The following is a 19,182-nucleotide window of genomic DNA, read 5'->3' as shown; positions in this document are numbered from 1 at the left end:
TCAAATTATACACAAAATTAAAGTTCCAGTCAAATAAACGATACACTATTTTTTTTTTTGAAGGAAACTATTTTAGTCTGTCAATAAAATTATTGTTGCAAATCATTTGTCAATAGAAACTCAGGATTTTTTAAATCATAAATAAATAAACAGTATAAGATACAATCTAAAATTTAATCGATGTGTATTGTCAATCTATAAAAATTGTATACATTGCATCTCACCACATATACTACTATAACCAAATGACAAATTGTTTGGTAGAGTCCAAGTTCAAATTTGAAGTAAAATAATTTTTTATCTGAATATATTTATTGGAACCTCTTCTTCTAAAAACCAGAGAGTTAACATAAAAAAAAAAAAGATGACACAGAATATTCAATTTAACAGGTGGGAAATCTCTTCCCGCAGTTTTGATTATAGTACGTTATTAAGTTTCTTGGGTTAAATATTTTTATTTGTACCTTGAACACGTCTCATTATACATGTAAATTTTTTTCATGCCCAATGATGAAGAGAGCCACGTTTTTATTTCTTCTTTTCAACAATTTTGATATGTGGAGATCCCTTATATCGCTACTCTTTATCAACGAGAATCTTCAACCTTGTGAAATAGGCTTAAAAACAAGGCTTAATAGCAGTTTTGGCCCCTTAAGTATTAAGAATTTGCGATTTTGGTCCCCTAACAATATAAAATACAATTCAGTCCCCTAAGTATTGTCCCTTTTGCAGTTTTGGGCCCTCAGACCAATTTTGACAAAGTCCATGCTAACGCGGACGCCACGTGTGTAATTTTTTTATTTTTTATATTATTTCAATATTTTATTTATTTATTTTTAATTATTAAAAAATAAAAAAATAATTAATTTTTTTTAATAATTAAAAATAAATATGCATTGAGGTCTTGGGGAGATGTTAGTATGAAGGTCTTACGTGAAAGGCGGGATCGATACCAATTGGATCCTCTCCTTCCAAGTAAATGATATTTCTTTTTTGAATTTTTCTCCCTAACAACCTTACTGTGAACATAATGCAAACATGGAATAAAAGAAAATTATGATAATATGCATTGAGAAGAACAACATTGCCGGGAACGACTCTAGAAATTATAGAGTCCGGTAACAGAACAAGAGGACGAAATTACTCAATTTCTTAGGAACAGAGTCGAGAGTGGATAGAGGTTTGGAAAACAACTTATGAGAGGTTGAAAATGTGATTGAAAGAACACTCTTGAGATTTTGGAAGAAGAAATAGTTGCATTGAAAAAATTAGTAAATGTGCCATGAATGCTACAAAAGAGAGGCTTTGGAATAGAGAAATGGCTGCACATTGGAATTGGAATAAGAATAGAGAATTGACATCGGGAATCAAAAGCCTCAATTATATAGGGTTTTGCAAATTATAGACCACGTACATCATTTAGAATATGTTTGGAACATGATGTCAATTAACCCAAAATCACGTTGAGAATCACGGCAAATGTAGAAGCTTGGTATACTAGCTTCGAAATTTTGACGGCAAAAGTGCATTGGGACGGAGAGTGTAATGTTTAAAATGGGTTAATGGGTCCCGAGTGGAGTTAAATTTTTTTTTTTTTAACCTTGTGTGCTACTGCGGACAAGATTAGGGTAATGCAAGTATAGCTGCAAAACTTAACAGACGTTTATAATAGATAGATAGATAGATAGATAGATAGATGAGAATTACTTTACCAGTTGTATAGGGCATGCTATAAATCGGCTCAAGATTGATCCAAGTCTCTATCCATCAAGGTGGTGTCCATTGCTCCATCAGAATACCTCTAATCCTACTACCGCAAATTGTATTTGGACAACAAACACAATATTGACATTGTTGACTACATGTTCAACAATCATATAGTTTTGGCAACACGAGTTGTAGATCTCCATGAAAAATTTGTAGTTGACTGTAGACCTTCTGTAATGCCCCCGAATTTTCATCAAAGACATTAATTAAAATTATTGATTTCTTTAGAAAATATGTGACTATTTTTTTTAACAAATTGTTTGAACGAAACTAATAGAAAGATAAACTATTAAAAATAAATCAATAGAAAATTACTCCTTAAGATTTATTATTTCCAAAAGGAAGAAATAATAGAGTTCAAAAATATTTTAAAAGTTACAATTACAAATTAAAGAAAACTAGACTTCATTTTCATTGAAAAACCCAATTTGCCCCCGTAAGCGTTTCATCACACATCAAACTTCATATTTCATCTTTGGTACCTACAACATTATATTAATGTAAGAGTCAATTTCCTTATCCAAATTGGTTCATACTCATAGCACAAGAAACAATGCCTTAAAATAGATAGCATAAAAACTTCTCGATCAAAAAGAAATAAAAATACACTCAAGCCATATTATAAGAAAAGAATTCAAATGAAATTATGCATGCTATGCTCTTATGTACTACATGATCCGGATATAAACAAGCTACACAGGCTAAAAATGAGCCACAAAGGCTAAACAAGCCACACAGGGCTATGCAAATGTCATGATAATGAAACAAGCCACACAGGCTATGCATATGCCATGCCATGATAATGAATTTCAAAATATATATTCTAGCCACTTAGGCAAATGCAAAATAAAACCCAGCCCCTAAGGCAACCACACAATTAAATCTTAAAAGCATATAAAACATAATAAAAATCGATACCACACTCTCATATATAAATTTCATAAATAAATCCAAACTTTAATATATATATATATATATATATATATATATTTAATTATTATTATTATTATTATTATTATTATTATTATTATTATTTCTTTCAAACGACAAGAATTTCTACCCCTATTTCATAACACATTCCTAGCACTTAGTAAGAACGTATGAGAAAAAAAAAAGCCCTTACCTATGGTGCTTTCCTCCCTAAAGTGAGACTGTACGAACTCTAGCATCTACACTAGACAGGATGAAATAAGAGATAGAAAAATGGTACAACTTTCTAGTTTCTATATTCAGTTTTACTGACACAACAATAGTGGAATTGGTAGTATATATATATATTTTTTTTTCCTATGTGTAGACGGGATGATGAGCAATTGAGATAAATAGTCAATATGTGCATAAAGAAAGTCAATATGTGTTTGAGATGAGGGATATGATAGCCTCTCTAAGTGTAATGCCATGGAAAGATGTGTGTCTAAATCCTGGAAGAATCCTAGATGATGTAACGCCCCAATATTTTGTACATGGTATTTTATAAAGTTCTTAATTTATCATATAATTTTTTCTTTGGTTACTTAATTTATTATTATTCTAATAATTTGATAATGTATCTTGACAATAATTATTTGATGACATAATTTTATATTTGTTATTGAGTGAATTATTTTAAGCTTGTGATAATAGTTATCTAATCGGTTTCAACTAAAATTGGTATAGAATGATAGATAGTATGATGGTATTATCTTTTAGTATTTGGAAATTCTGATCTTCTCTATAGCCTTCCCCGCGTATATTCCTAGCTGCTAGGCTTCACATCTGCTAAATTATTAAGTTATTATCCTATTTTAATTTCCTTTAAAGTACTAGTAATTACAATATCATTCAAATATCATTATGCCACATATTTTGGTCAAATGCAATGCACATATTGACTTTCTTTTCTCCATTGTGTGCATTAATCAAGAATAAAGGTTTATTCTTGAAATATAACATCCTAAGAATTATATTAGAGTTATTTCCGCACATTTGAATAATAAGACGCACATCATATGTACTTTTCATATTTGAACTTTTGGTCACTATCACCAAAAGCAAGTAGTGAAGTACCAGCTTTGCATATTTGGTCTTGCACAACCTTGTTGGCTAGCTATTTGTGTCTGATTGACATACACCACCTGGTGGATTTATTGTAATTTGAAAAGTTAAGGATATGCAATAATTGTTGCTTGATACCTTGTGAATACATGTGCTCCATTCTGAAACACCACACCCTCCATTTTTATTTTTTGCCTTGCTAGTAATTTTCTCTTATAAAGTTTTGATGAATGATGATGTATTGAATTTCATCAAATAGGAATTGCAAATGTGATACTTTTTCAAGGAACCTTCAACTAAGAAGAACTTTGGGTTTGAGTCAACGTGTGATTTAATTAAATGTTAGAATTTTTCACACAGGTCAGAATAATTTATTTAGTTTTATATGAATAAAAAAAAAAGCAAGAGAGAAGGTTATTGTCTTATTGATGTTTTGTAACGGTTTTGATATTGATGTAAATGAACAATACAAAAGTACACCAAAATCTAATAATAGTTCAATGGAACCAAAATCTAAACAAGTCCTGATAGTGATAGAAGAAGAGCATAAATGCAAAAGAGTTTGTATTTGAACTATTATGACTAGTGTATGAATTTGTTGGAGTACCCCTTAATATTATCTTTTGTAGTTTTAGGTTGGAGTATCCCTCTGCATTTTAATTTAGTTCTTTTTGCCTATTAAAAAAAATAAAATTACAACGATAACATTTAAACAAACATATAATAATTTTTTTAAACAATACCCAAACAAAAATTAGTAAGGAAACTTAGCATCTGCCTCGTTAAAAACCTTGCTAGAAGAATCCGACAAGGTGATGACATTCTGTCATTACGTAATATTAGGGACTTATTGTGACATTTTGATAGAGTTCTCATGCAATTTATACTGTTCTGGAGTGCAAAAAGCTTAAAATTTGAAGTCTGTTCGAAGGAAATCGCGCCACGCCAATTTCAAGCCGTGCTGCGATTTTTGAAGCAAAAATACACACTTCCTGTAAAGGGGAAATCGCGGCACGCCAATTAACAAGGCGCGGCGCGATTTTGATGGGTCAGGCCCATGACTTCTATAAATACTGCACTTAATCTGAAGAACAGGGGTTACGATTTTGGAGAACGAAAGTGCGATTTTAACACCCAGAAGGCTGCAGCGGAGAGGATTTCATCATCTCTAACCCAGTTTATGTATGTTTTAATTCTTTCACTGATTATGCTATTTGTAAACTCAATTATGAGTAGCTAAATCTCTTAGAGATTAGGTCGGAGATGAACCTATGTAACCCTAATTGATCATATGTTGCTGTGAAACTCTATTACTTATTAATGATATTCTAGTTTTCATTCAATTCAATTGTTCTTACTGCTTTTTATATCCTGATCAAATATAAACATGATTTTGTGAGATCGAATGACTACTGACCATAGCTTTCGACTTAGACCTAATTGAATTGTTCTAATAAACATGGTTAGTCTAGGAATGGATAATCGTTTGTTAGTGATATTAGGTTAACGTGCTTAAACCTTTAATGATTATTAGACCACCTAAGGAATTAGGGGCTGTAGTTTAAAAAGAGGGTCCTAACTCAAGGGATTGATTAGGGCTAATTTGTTAACTATCGTGAAACTAGAGAATCATTAGTAATAATAGGTGCAGTAACCAATTAGGGGAAACATAGAGGATTCGAAGACCTGATCTCATCTCTCTCCTATTTTCTTAATCAAATCTTTACTATTTTATTTGATTTCTTAAAATCAAACCAAATCTACTGCCTAGTGGCAAAACAAAATAAACTTTTATACATCCTACTTTTATAACGAAATTGAATTATTGAAGTTAAAAACAGTCCTCGTGGGATCGATATTTTTACTACTTCGATAGTATTTGGTGCACTTGCTAGAGATCTATCAAGTTTTTGGCGCCGTTGCCGGGGACTGTTGAATTATTTCAACAAGGCAATTACGTTATAATTTAGGGTTTTTGCAATTTACTTTTCTGTTTTTAATTTTTATTTTTTATTTTTCTGTTTTCATATTCACTTGATTACTTTGCGTTGGGCAGTGCTACTAAGGTATTTTGCTGTTTATGCAAGGTAAACAGAGCTCGGACGACTTAGAGTACGATCCGGAGATTGAAAGAACTGCTAGAGCACTTCGGAAAGCTGTCCGATCGCAAAGGTTAGCTCAATCCGTTCCACCGGGTGTTCGAGAACAAGTACCGGAGCAACTCTCAAGTGAATCTGAAACAATCTCTTCTCCTAAATCTGCAACGATGGAAGGAGAAGGAGTTGTACCACCAAGACCTAAGCTTGGAGACTACGGGTTAGCCACTCATCGCAGTCAACTGACCCACACTTTTCAACCAGCTAACCCCGTAGCGTTCGACATCAAGACAACTGTCCTCAATGGTTTGAGGGACAAGCAATTCGATGGGACTGAAGCTATGAGTCCTCATGAACACTTGAGCCGTTTTGCTGAAACCTGTGAGTTTTGTGTGCAACCAGCCACCGTGACTGAAGCACAAAAGAAGCTAAGGCTATTTCCTTTCACCTTGACGGGAAGAGCAAAAGATTGGTTGCTAACAATTCCAAACGGGACTGTCCAAACATGGGAAGAGTTAGAGCTGAAGTTCTTGGAGAAATACTTCCCTATGTCTAAGTATTGGGACAAGAAGATGGAGATCTCTAACTTCAAGCAAGGAGAAGGTGAATCATTGTATGATGCTTGGGAGCGATTCAATTTGCTTCTCAAGAGATGCCCTAATCATGAGTTCACCGAGAAGCAATACCTCCAAATCTTCACTGAGGGGGTAACACCAAACACTCGAATGTTCTTAGATGCTTCCGCGGGAGGTAGTCTCAAGAGCAAAACTGATCATGAAGTCCAAGCTTTGATAGAAAACATGGCTGGAAATGAGTATCGTGCTGAAGCTAAGAAGAAGGAAAGAGGAGTGTTTGGGGTAAGTGAACAAACTGCTATCCTTGCCAACCAAGCAGCAATGAACAAACAGATCGAAGCTCTAACTAAGGAGTTTCAAGGCTTCACTTTGGCTCAAAAGCAACAACAAGTAGCTGCAATCAAGTGTGACTTATGTGGTGAAGAACATCCCAACGGTGAATGTGTTCCGGAAGGATCAAGTGAAGAAGCTAACTTCATGGGAGGATATCAAAGGCAGAATCAATACTACAATTCAGGCATTAATAAGCATCCAAATCTAAGCTACTCAAATAACAATGCTTTGAACTCTCAGATGCTCACTCCTCCTCAACAACAACAAAGGAAGCCATCAGCTCTTGAGGAAACTATGATGAACTTCATGAAGATGACTCAAGGCAACTTTGAAGAGATGAAGAAGAGTCAAGAAGCTGAAAGAAAGAACAATGAAGCTTCTAGGAAGATGCTTGAAACTCAACTGGGGCAATTAGCTAAGCAGTTGGCTGAACAAAACAAAGGCGGATTCTCAGGTAACACTAAAGATAACCCTAAGAATGAGTCTTGTAATGCTATTGAATTGAGGAGCAAAAAGGTTTTGACACCTTTAGTTCCAAAAGCTCCAAAGAAGGTTGATGAAGTGGTTGAGGTGGAGGAGAATGATGTAGTTGAAAAAAATGAGAATGGTGTAGTTGAAAAAGAAAATGATCATGGAGTAGTTGAAAACGAAAGGAAGGAAAAAATAGAGGGAGAAAAAAATGAGAAGTTAATTGATGAAGATTCAATCTTGAGGAAGTCGAAGAGTCAAATTTTGAAAGATGGAGACAAACCACAGGTTATTCCATCATATGTGAAGCTTCCATACCCTCACCTTTCGAAGAAGAAAGAAAAGGATGAAGGCCAATTCAAGAAGTTCATGCAACTTTTCTCACAACTTCAGGTGAATATTCCTTTCGGTGAAGCTCTTGATCAAATGCCGTTGTATGCTAAGTTCATGAAAGACTTGTTGACTAAACGAAGGAAGCCTAAGGATGATGAGAACATAGCACTTTCTGAAAATTGTAGTGCTATTCTTCAAAAGAAGCTGCCACCTAAGCTGAAGGATCCTGGTGCTTTTACTATCCCTTGTTCAATTGGACCGGTAGACATTGGAAGAGCTTTATGTGATTTGGGAGCAAGTATAAATCTGATGCCACTTTCAATGATGAAGAAGCTTAAGTGTGGGGAACCTAAACCAACAAGAATGACCATTACTTTAGCTGATCGGTCAATCTCTTATCCTTTCGGTATACTTGAAGATGTGCTAGTCAAGGTTAATGACTTGGTATTTCCAGCAGATTTTGTGATCTTAGATATGGCTGAAGATGAAGATATGCCACTCATTCTAGGAAGACCATTCCTTGCGACTGGCCGTGCTTTGATTGATATTGAGAAAGGAGAGCTAATGTTGAGATTCCATAAGGAGCAAGTAGTGTTTAATATATTTGAGGCCATGAAGCACAAAGATGAAAATCCCAAGTGTTACCGGATTGACATTGTTGAAGAAATAGTTAAAGATGACTCTTGTGAACATCAACCAACACACCCTCTTGAACGTGCAATTGTGAATTCTATAGCAAAAGGTGAAGATGATGAAGATCTTGAAGTAAGTGATTGTGTGAAGCAACTAGCAGCAAGCAACCAAGAGTTGGGTCCGGTAAAAATAGAAGAATTAATGGGTAAGCACTCCATAGATGTTCCTATTTTGAATGGGTAAGCACTCCATCCCTTGACGTACGGGATGATGGGTCGATCCATTAAACAAATTTATTTTTCATTCACATTAACCATATAAGTTCATAATGTGTTGTATTTATTACCCAAAAAAGTTAGTTATTCGAGTGATTTGTTGTTGTTATTATAAAAAAAATCTTCATTAGTATAACTAGCTTTTGATCTTCATCTTTGGTGGCTTAATCTTATTATGTGTTTGGATTTTGTCACTTACCTTATAATCTATGTTGGTATCTTAGTTGTTTTGTTACGGTCTTGTAACTGTTTATGCACTTGATTTCTATCTTTACACTCCTTGTGCTAGATATAACTCTTTGATAGGTTCATATATTTCATTTTGTTTTGTTAAAAAAATTATTGTGTTATAGTTCACATGATTTTTTAGTAAAATTAACAAAAAAAAAGTTTTGGTAAGCTAATTGTCTCGGTCCGCCCTATCCATGTGTCAACTCTTCAATGAGTTCAAAACCTCAACTTAATCCGCTTAAATTAGTGGGTTAAACGTGTCGGTCCAACGGAAGCAACTCGTTTTTCCGACCCTATTATGACCTTGAGAATGAAAGAGATAAGAGAGAGTGATATTATAGATTTGATATATTGGTGATTTAATAAAAAGAGAGAAATAAAGATGAAATGAGATCTTAAATGGAAAATGCTATTTCTCAAGAAAAATAGCTTCAAGAATTTTTCAAGACACAGTTGGCAAATTTTAATTGGATGATTTATTTGTCCACTTCCTATTTTTCAGCCACACCTCCTTGAATTGTGGCAAATAGTGCATTGTGATTGGCTATTCTTTATTCTTGAAGAATTCTTGATGTTATTTTTCTAGAGATATAGCATTGCTCATCTTAAATAGAATACGAAAAGAGGGTTGCTAAATCTAGCGAAAATATATCTCACGAAATATTCACGAAGCTACATTAACATGCTTTTTCCTTTTTGCTAAAATGTGGACCTGATTTGATACTTATCTAAACAATAATAAAAAGGAATAAGTGAAACGTGGACCTCATTCAATTCCGGATTTTGCGGCTATCACCCAGGTGGTGGTGTTAATTGTCCATTTACACTTCATCGTGAAGGATTTGGGAAAATTTATTTCGCTATAAGTAGCATTTCCCATACGAAAATATGAGTTGTTCATGGTTGGTATGAAATTTATTTAACAATGTGATATATTATTAATGTGATTACAAGAGAAACATAGAGAAAAAATGATCTGTTGAATTAGTGTTAAAATATAATGGTTTTTAAAATATCATTGTTGTATTTTAAAAGCAAAAGATGAAGCGATTGATGTAGATGAATGCATGAACATAAAATATCTTCAGAGTAGGGGTGTTCAAAACCGAACCAATCCAATAGAAAAACCGCAAACCAAACCAATCCAAACCGAAACCGCAAAAAACCGCATTTGATTTGGATGTATTCGGATCAATTTTCTACTCAACCAGATGGTTTGGTTCGGTTTACGGTTTTGATTTTACCAACCGAACCAAACCAAACCAAACAGCAATATAAGAAAAACACAGATTAAATATATATCATTTGGACCAATACTCATAAAAATTCAATAGAAATTTTAATAAAATGACATATTTTTTCTCTTGTTAAGTTTTTTCTTTGCTTTTTCTTTCAAAGATGTATTTATGTACTGCTTCAACTCCTGGAGAATGATAAATTTTTTAGTCTTTTGCATTTCTTGCAAAATAGAATTACTTTTTGTCCGCGTTTAAATTTGGTCTACGTAATTGGAAACATTGTTGGATGAAAATAAAATTGAAATGTTGGATGAAATTTAAAACATTGTTGAAAATATGTTGTATTGTTTTAGGTTTTCAATTTGATTCTAATGTTGGAAACAAAAAAAAAATATTGTCTTAAAAAACCGCCCCAACCGATCGAATCCAAACTGCATTGGTTTGGTTTGGTTTGGTTCAGATTTTATTTTAAAAGTCAACCGAACCATACCAAACCGCATACTTATTTATTTTGCGGGTTGGATGACTTTTAGCCTCAAAATCGAACCAAACCGCACCGCGAACACCCCTGCTTCAGAGTATTAAAATATTTATAAAATTACCTTTTCATTAAGCAAATTGTTTGCAAGCGAAAATGAAAAAACTTAGATGTAATTTTATAAGATACTTTTGTCAAAAACTTAGATGTATTTATCTTGTTTGTCGCTGAAAATACACTATTTGCGATTATCAACAAACTTTATACAAAAAGGTGAAAACACCAAAACCACATAAAACGTAGATATTTCTATTGCTTTTTCAAAATATGTCCTCTTTATCAGAAAAGTTTAATATAACTTTTTTTTGAAACAAAAAGTTTAATATAACTTAGTTAGTAGAATCCTCGTAATTTATAGGGGTTAATATTAAAATCTAAAATTTCTCATTCATTTTAGGGATGAAATTTTGACCATTATACTACTTGACAAATAAAAAGAGATTTTTTTTTTTTTTACAAAAACAAAGCGATATTCATTCATTTAAATTGATAGAATATATCAGATACATTAACATGATCAACATCGTTAAAAATGTAAAAGGTGAATCTGCGAACAATCTCACAACATCCAAGTCAATAGCATAAAGCGACAAAATGCCTACAAATAATATGATAAAATCTAAATCACAAGAATACGCATGCTTCCGGATTTGCAACGTTGACATCCAAATCGTTGATTGAATATGTGATTGAATGAAGCTGATATTTCATTATGAACCAAACGAACACAGCAACAAGATGCGAAATAAGACAATGTTGCACAAGACGAGAAGCAACACAACGCTGCACTCAGATGACGAAATCACGAAGAAAAAAAAAACAAAAGAAAAAAATTTGATATATGTGGAATTCACTTATTTGAATTGAAAGAAAGGAAAAAAAGGATGCAGAGGGTGATTCTAGGTTAAAAAAGACCTAAAACCACATCTCCAAAATGAGTGAAAGAGAAAGAACATTTAAAAACAAGTTGAAGTTTCTTTAAAAAAAACTAATGCCGGCTAATTCCCTTTGACAAACAAAAAAGTTTAAAACCCACTATTCATCAAAACAAAAGCATTCCATTAAAAAGAAAACAAAACAAAAATAAAGTTTAGGACCCACACATAAAATAAAGGTCAACATCCCATGATTTAACACTATCTCTCAAAAAAAAAAAAAAATCCCATGATTTAACACTAAATAAATCAAGTTTCCTTATTTTTTTTTTGTTTTTGAAGGATAAGTTTCTTTATATTTCATGAAATCTATATAATATAAATTTACGGCCGATTCCATAGCCCTTTATGGAAATGTTTTTTCTCCTCCTATTTTTATGACACGTGGCACTCTCATCTTATTCTCTTTACAAATACTCTCACCACATTCATCCTCACAAAATACTCTCACCACATTCATCCTCACAAATTTGTATTTCATGTTTATGTATAAAAGGAAGTTTTACAATTTCAAATTCTAATATTTGAAATTAAATTAGAAATCAAACATTTCGTATTCAAAAAATACAAACTTTAATAAAATATGCTTTTTTTGAATAATCAAATAATTTAAATTAAAATATTTGAATTCAGATATTAAAATAAAACAAGTAATATCTAATTAAAATACGATTAATGGAATAATTATTTAAATATCAAAGAGATCAAATAATTGATATATGTCAAATAATAAAAATATGATTTGATTTGTCAAAAAAAAAAATATGATTTGATAAAAGTGTAACTTTTTAAAATAATTTAATTAGATTTGGTAGTAACCATTAATTTTTTATATAATTTAAGTTTATATTCTTTTGATTCTATTTTCAAAATATATATTGTATAATTTAAGTTTATATTCTTCTGTTTCTATTTTCAAAATATATATTGTATAGTAACATAGTAAGGAAATAAAAATTATGTTTCGTAAAAAATATAGAAAAAAACGAACATATGCGTTCATAATTGAAAATAGATAATTGAAAATAGATTTATTTTTGGTGCTCTGCTTTAATTCAGAATTCTTTTTGATGATGTTGTAAACATAATTTCTTAAATCATAAATGATTTTTTTAGAAAAAAATCAGGAATATGCGTTCAGGAAAAAAAAAGGAAATATGCGTTCAGGAATATGAGTTCAGGAAATATGCGTTCAGAATTCTCAAATGACACCATGGTGTCAAAATTAGGGGTGTAACGGTTAGGTTTGGATTGGTTTTTAGTCAAAAAAATGTCCGAACCGATGAAATCTTCATCGTTTTGGATTGGTTCGGTTTTCAATGTTTTTCAAAAAAGAAACCGAACCAAATTAATCGGTTTAGTTCGGTTTGGATTGGTTCGGTTGATCGGTTTATTTAAAAATACAATTAAAAAAAAATCATATTCTCACAAAATATTTCATAGATTTTTCAAACAACTTTTTAAAATTAACCTTACTCTATATTTCATACATATGATCCAAGATTCATTCATCCATCATTCTTGAAAAACAACTTCATCAAACTCAAATATTTCATCCATACATGCATCATTCATCAACAAACACAAAAATTCCAAAAGAACATCCTAAAATTAAAACATAGTCAAAATAACAAATCCATGCAAACTGAAATTTAAACATCATGAAATTATGGTCGCCATGAAATTAAATAAAAACATCCAAACTAAATCAATCCAATTCCAACGTGAATCGTCAACTGATGAGATGAGAAGAAGATGAGAGAAAGTGAATGGATTAAAAAGTATTTTATGTTTAATTTTGGGCCTAACCATAAGTTTGTGTAAGGTAGGATAATATTGGTAAAATAAGGAGTGTGGTTATCATCGGATTGGTTCATCGGTTTCACGGATCTCAAAATGAAAAACCATGAACCAAACCAAATTAGATCGGTTTCAATTGGTTTGGATCGGTTTCAAACCAAACCAAACAAGGTCGGATATTTTTTCGGTTTGGTTCGGTTTGGACTTTCGGTTTCGTTGGTTTTGTCCGAACCACTTACACCCTTAGTCAAAATTAGTTTGACACAAAATCTCATCCATTCATTTTATTTAATCCAAAGGCTTAAAACTATCACCAAATTAATTAATATACACCAAATACTCTCTATCACCTAATTAAGAAACATATCTATCATCATTAATTTATAATTAAACATTCCATTTTTATTTCCCCAAATTTTTTTGTTCCTCTTTTTTATTTCCCCAAATTTATAAATTTTCTCTGATTTCTATAATCATACTCAAACTTCTTTTCTAAACTTTTTTATAAAATGAATGGTAGAACTCATATACATATGGTTGTTTGAGTCATCATCACCATCAATGATATTTCTTTGTCTTTATCTCATATACTCATATTTTTTTAATAATTGATTAAATTGTATTAAAAAAAAACCAACAAGCTCGACTAATGATTCTTGAATTGTTCATGCTAATTAGATTATTTTGTCACTCATAGGTCTAATTTTTTTGTAGAGGACTCAACGTGTCTCATGTTTAAGTGAATTAAGATTTATCATGATTTTATAAAAATTATAAAGTTTGAGTTTGTGCTTATGGCCAAAAGAAAAAAATTAGGGGAAAATAAAAAGGGTTTGAATCTACCAAAAACAAGAAGGGATTGTTTGATTATGAATTAATGATGTTAGATATGTTTCTTAATTAGGTGATAGAGAGTATTTGGTGTATGTTAATTGATTGGCCAAATACCTCCCTGGGTCCTTTAAGTTTCACGTTTGTAACAGATAGGTCCTTTAAGTTTTTTAGGTAACAGATAGGTCCTTTAAGTTTCTAAGGTTTCAGATAGGTCCTTTAAGTTTCGAGTTTGTTTCAGATAGGTCCTTCATATCAACTCCGTTAAGGACCTATCTGAAACTTTAGAAACTTAAAGGACCTATCTGTTACCTAAAAAACTTAAAGGACCTATCTGTTACAAACATGAAACTTAAAGGACCCAGGGAGGTATTTGGCCTAATTGATTTGGTGATAGTTTTAAGCCTTTGGATTAAATGAAATGAATGGATAAGATTTGGTGTCAAACTAATTTTGACACCATGGTGTCATTTGATCATGACTATATATATATATATATATATATATATATATATATATATATATATATATGTTTTCTTTTGCTCACAATGAATTTGACATTTAATGCTGTTAATTTTATTTTTATTTGAGTTTTATAAAATTATTCTAATTTCATGTGTTGCTATTCATGGAATATTAAATATATAATATATCTGAACTATTATTTTAATTGAATTTTTTTCTTTCCACACACATATACACACGAATCTATTTATATCTAAATTATTTTGTGTTTGAAATTAAAAGTAACAAAACCAAATGATACACTTCATTATATTTTGTATTTTCGTTCTTAAAAAATAGCATATGTCGTATTTTCGTTAAGAAAATAAAGAAGTTTATATATTGTAATATTATTATAAAAATGGGTCAAACTTAAATGTCACTATAATGTGAAAACAATAATGAAAACAAACTATTAATAAGAATTATTTTTTTTAATGAAACATTTAGTGAGAAAATATTCACTATTATCACTAATCAAAATTTTAATTGTTTATGCTTGGATCATTACATATATTATAATAATAATAAAAAAACACATAATCGGAAGAAAAAAAATGACCTCTATTTTTACGATATTTTTAAATGATTATGTTAAATATATATGTCAAAATCACCTCAAACTTAGCATAGGAGATTTCATAAAAAAATAAAAAAAAACTTAGAATATGACACTTTTTTATGATACGCTTTTAATGGCTATTAAAATAATTTATGGACATTAAAATTGATTCATGACCAAATAATTTTGTAAATGAATACCCTATATAGAACAATTGTTTTTTAAGAATGTTAAAAAAAATAATGGTTATTATACCAAATTACGGTGTGAAACAAGTCTATAAATTAGAAATTTGGATTGGCATAATTTCACATCACAATTCACAACTCTTATCCCCCATTTTTTTTTTCTATGCCACTCTTTCTTTTTCTTTCTATTTTGTTTAGTTTTTTATTCTTTGTTCTTCATTTTTTTTACTTTGATATCAATGCTACAAGATTTGTATTTCTTTTGTGTTGTGATATCAATGCTACAAGATTTATATTTCCTTTATGTTGTGATTTTGATGATTCAAATGTTCACACAAAGATTGTTTAGTTTTTTATTCTTTTTTCTTCATATTTTTTTCATTGATGTCAATGTTTCAAGAGTAATATTTCTTTCATGCTGCGATTTTGATGAATCAAACGTTCACAACATAAAAATAGTTTCTTCGTCTCTCCTATAAAAAAAATCTTCATCTCTCCTTTAATTTTTTTTTTCTGTTACTTATTTTATTCTTCCTTATGTTTTTATGACATTGTTTATGCTTTTTTGTTTTCTTTATTATTCTGTTTAAATTTATGGATGGTTCATAAATGAATACTATATATATTTTTTTTACTTTTGTGGTTCTGATGCATAAAGGTGATTTGAATCAAGAAATCACGAACAAGTACAAAAAATAAGAATATTGAGATATTATTTTATAGATGAAACCGATTATATGGTGGTTGAGTTCAAGACAACATATTCTTCACACGAGGGCCTAGAAGAAAAAATTAGATGACATTATGACAAACTTTGAGATTCCAAAAAAAAAATAGTCGTTCTTAGAAAAGAATCTAGATAAATTTTCTACTATGATGAGTCACTTTTTATGTCTCTTATACAAAGAAGAATTGTATAATTTTTTGTTATAATTTATATGTAATAGGAATGAAAAATGGAACAAATGAGTATATGAAATTAGTTAATAAATTAATTATTATTTTAATGCTTTTTACTACAATTAGTTTATAATGGAGTTTATCATTTTCTCCATTTTTTAAAGTCGGTTTAGTCAAAATAAAAAATTTTCTCCATTTTTTAAAGTCGGTTTAGTCAAAATAAAAAATAAACATCATGCACACACTATCAAATGGCAACACCCAAGTTTCAATTCCAAACCAGCAATCTCATGTCTTTTTTTCTTCGGTAAATTGTATATTCGTTTATTGCTTACTAATTTTAGTATTTAATTTGTTATGATTTTATTTCAATAATTTCTTTAAAAAATTATTTTTCATTATGTAGTTGACAAAGAAAGCTATGACCAATTGTTTACTGGACGATAATCAATAACAATATTTTTTTTTGTTGAGGGAAGTAATAATCTTAATTGAAATATTTAATTTATCCATCACAACACCATATATGTTGTAATGTAAATGGTAATTAATAAAAATAATAAAAAAATATTAATTGATTTATATAGTTACAGCTCATTTAGTCATTTTCACAAAAGCGTAGAGAGAAAACTCTTTTTTCGAGAAAAATTTAAGAATGCCATGAAATAAACCTTTTTTTTAGTGGCATGAAATAAACCTTTGACCAAATAATTAAAGAGTTTATATTTTATGTTTATAAATTATGAAAATTTGAGCCATTATTATTTTTTAATTAAGACAAATATCTCTAAGGATCAACAATATTTTGAATGTAATTAATTTGGTATAAACTTTCTAAATAAGTGATCGCATTATAATATTTGAAATAAACATTGTAATATTTTGAATGAAATTAATTTGGTACAAACTTTCTAAATAGGCTATCTTTTTTTTTCTTTGTTTCACGACATTTGATTCCAAAGACTTGGGAGAAATAAAATAGTTCAAGTGATTGTTATTAGTTGTTGTGTATGCTTATAGCAAGGGATCGTGACTTCCGCGTGAATACGATATAAAAAATTGTTAGGAAGTACCTCTAAATTTTAAATAAGCATAAAAAAAATCATATTTTGTTCTTTCAAAAATTAAACACATAATTTAAGTGTATTAATTATAAATGATTTGTTGAAACTTTGACATGCTACAATCAAGGCTATCTTAAAAAAGAAATTCACTGAGTTCTTTAAATCATTTGAGAATATAAAACAAATTTTCCGTTTTCCATACTCAATCACCTTTAAATGACTTTTAAACCATCATAAAAAAAATCCTCTTTTATTTTTTAAAAAATAAAACCCATGAATTAATTGCATTAAAGGTAAACAAATTGTAGAAATTTGAAATGCTTCAATCAAGTCAATCACAAAAAAAAAAAAATTCAAGGAATATTTTAAATCAAGCAATAATAAATAGGTATGTCTCATTCTCTTAGTTGTGTTTACTCTTGACCCTCATCCGAATCTTCAATACATGTTTCTACTATTCTTGGTAAACAATAGATCATTAAATCATCTTTCAAATAAAAAATAAATCAAACCAAGCAAGTTCTTGGTAATCAAGAGAATCAATCAAAATATGAACTTCATACTGATAAAAAAGTTGGGAAAAATAACTTATTTGATATTATGTGGTTGCTAATTTAAAATTTAACAGAAAAACAATGGTCACCCTTAAATTTTAAATGAAAGTTAAAGATAAGCTAATTAATTAGTTGTAAAAATTTCTATTATACTTATAAATGATTATTATAGTTTTTTATTTACAAGAATTTCCATTTTTAGTGTTTTTATTATGAATTTTTTTATTGTAGAAATCATTAAAAAAATTATTTCTATAATCCTAATGTGCATTAAATCAAAATTAAAAAATATATTTTATCAGAAGAAAAATGAATAAAATTGGATATTTAAAGGTTTTGAGTTTTTTTTTTTGGTACAGAAAGGTTTTGAGTTTTAATATGAAAAATGATACATAATAAAAGAGAGTACAACGAGAACTCTAACTCATATTATACAAAGCAAACAATTCTTTTTCCTAAAAAATAAAATAAAAATATACCTGTTTTTCTCCTGATTTTTCTCCTGATTCGTCGTCTAATTAAAAAAAATCATTCAAAAAAGATTAAATTTAAGCAAATATAATTTTATGATCGTTATGGGTATGAAAAAAATTAATTATTGATGAGGAGACCTATTTCAAAATAAGCAAACATGCTTTTGTATCCACGCCTACATGTGTTCACATGATGTGTCGGTTTTCATTGTAATCTATTACTTGATGCAATCAAGTTTCATTAGGGTGGATTAACAAATAATTGCACATAACTTTTTAACAAATATCTTATATATATATATATATATATATATATATAGTTAAAGGGTGCAATATTGCACATGTTAAAGTATCTAAAAGCAGCAACTATTTATTGAAAAACAACAATTATTTATTAAAAAATTACATATTAATAAAAAATACACAAGTTCCAAATCAACCATACTACTTTAAATTTATTAACATGTGAAAATTTGCACATGATAGAAAAACTCTTTAATTAAATGTTATAAAAATTTCAAGACTTGGACTAGATTTTACTGTTTAAAATTTGAACACTTGAATTTAATTGAAACACTTTGAATCTCTTTGGGATGGACCAAGTATATAATAGTGTGAACATTAGGTTAGTGCCCAGAAGAAACGTGTTGTATAGCTCAAGTACAATGTTAAATGAGCAAAGGTGGATACATCGATGCCTAAATGAAGTAAAAAACAAGGAAGGGTCACACACCTTTGTGAACAAGTGTGGGTAAAAAAGTTAGTTCATGAGAGTATGATATGTTTTTGAACATGGAATAAAGGCACCCTTACTTGAACATATATGGAAATCATTGACGTTATGACAAGG

At 29.9% G+C, this 19,182-nt stretch overlaps 1 non-coding gene across 1 annotated transcript; it reads right to left on the bottom strand.

Moving 5' to 3' along the window:
* Nucleotides 1–6,460: 6,460 nt before the first annotated feature.
* On the bottom strand, nt 6,461–6,567 carry LOC146897158 (small nucleolar RNA R71). The gene has a single exon (XR_015024391.1). It is a non-coding gene; the product is annotated as a small nucleolar RNA R71 (small nucleolar RNA).
* Between the last annotated feature and the right edge of the window lie 12,615 nt (nt 6,568–19,182).

Source organism: Medicago sativa, chromosome 8, assembly GCF_051527215.1.
Source record: "Medicago sativa cultivar Bolivia chromosome 8, Bolivia_mono, whole genome shotgun sequence".
In the NCBI taxonomy this organism is placed as follows: domain Eukaryota; kingdom Viridiplantae; phylum Streptophyta; class Magnoliopsida; order Fabales; family Fabaceae; genus Medicago; species Medicago sativa.
The sequence above is the reverse complement of the archived record's forward strand: the minus strand, read 5'-3'. Positions and strand labels throughout refer to the sequence as shown.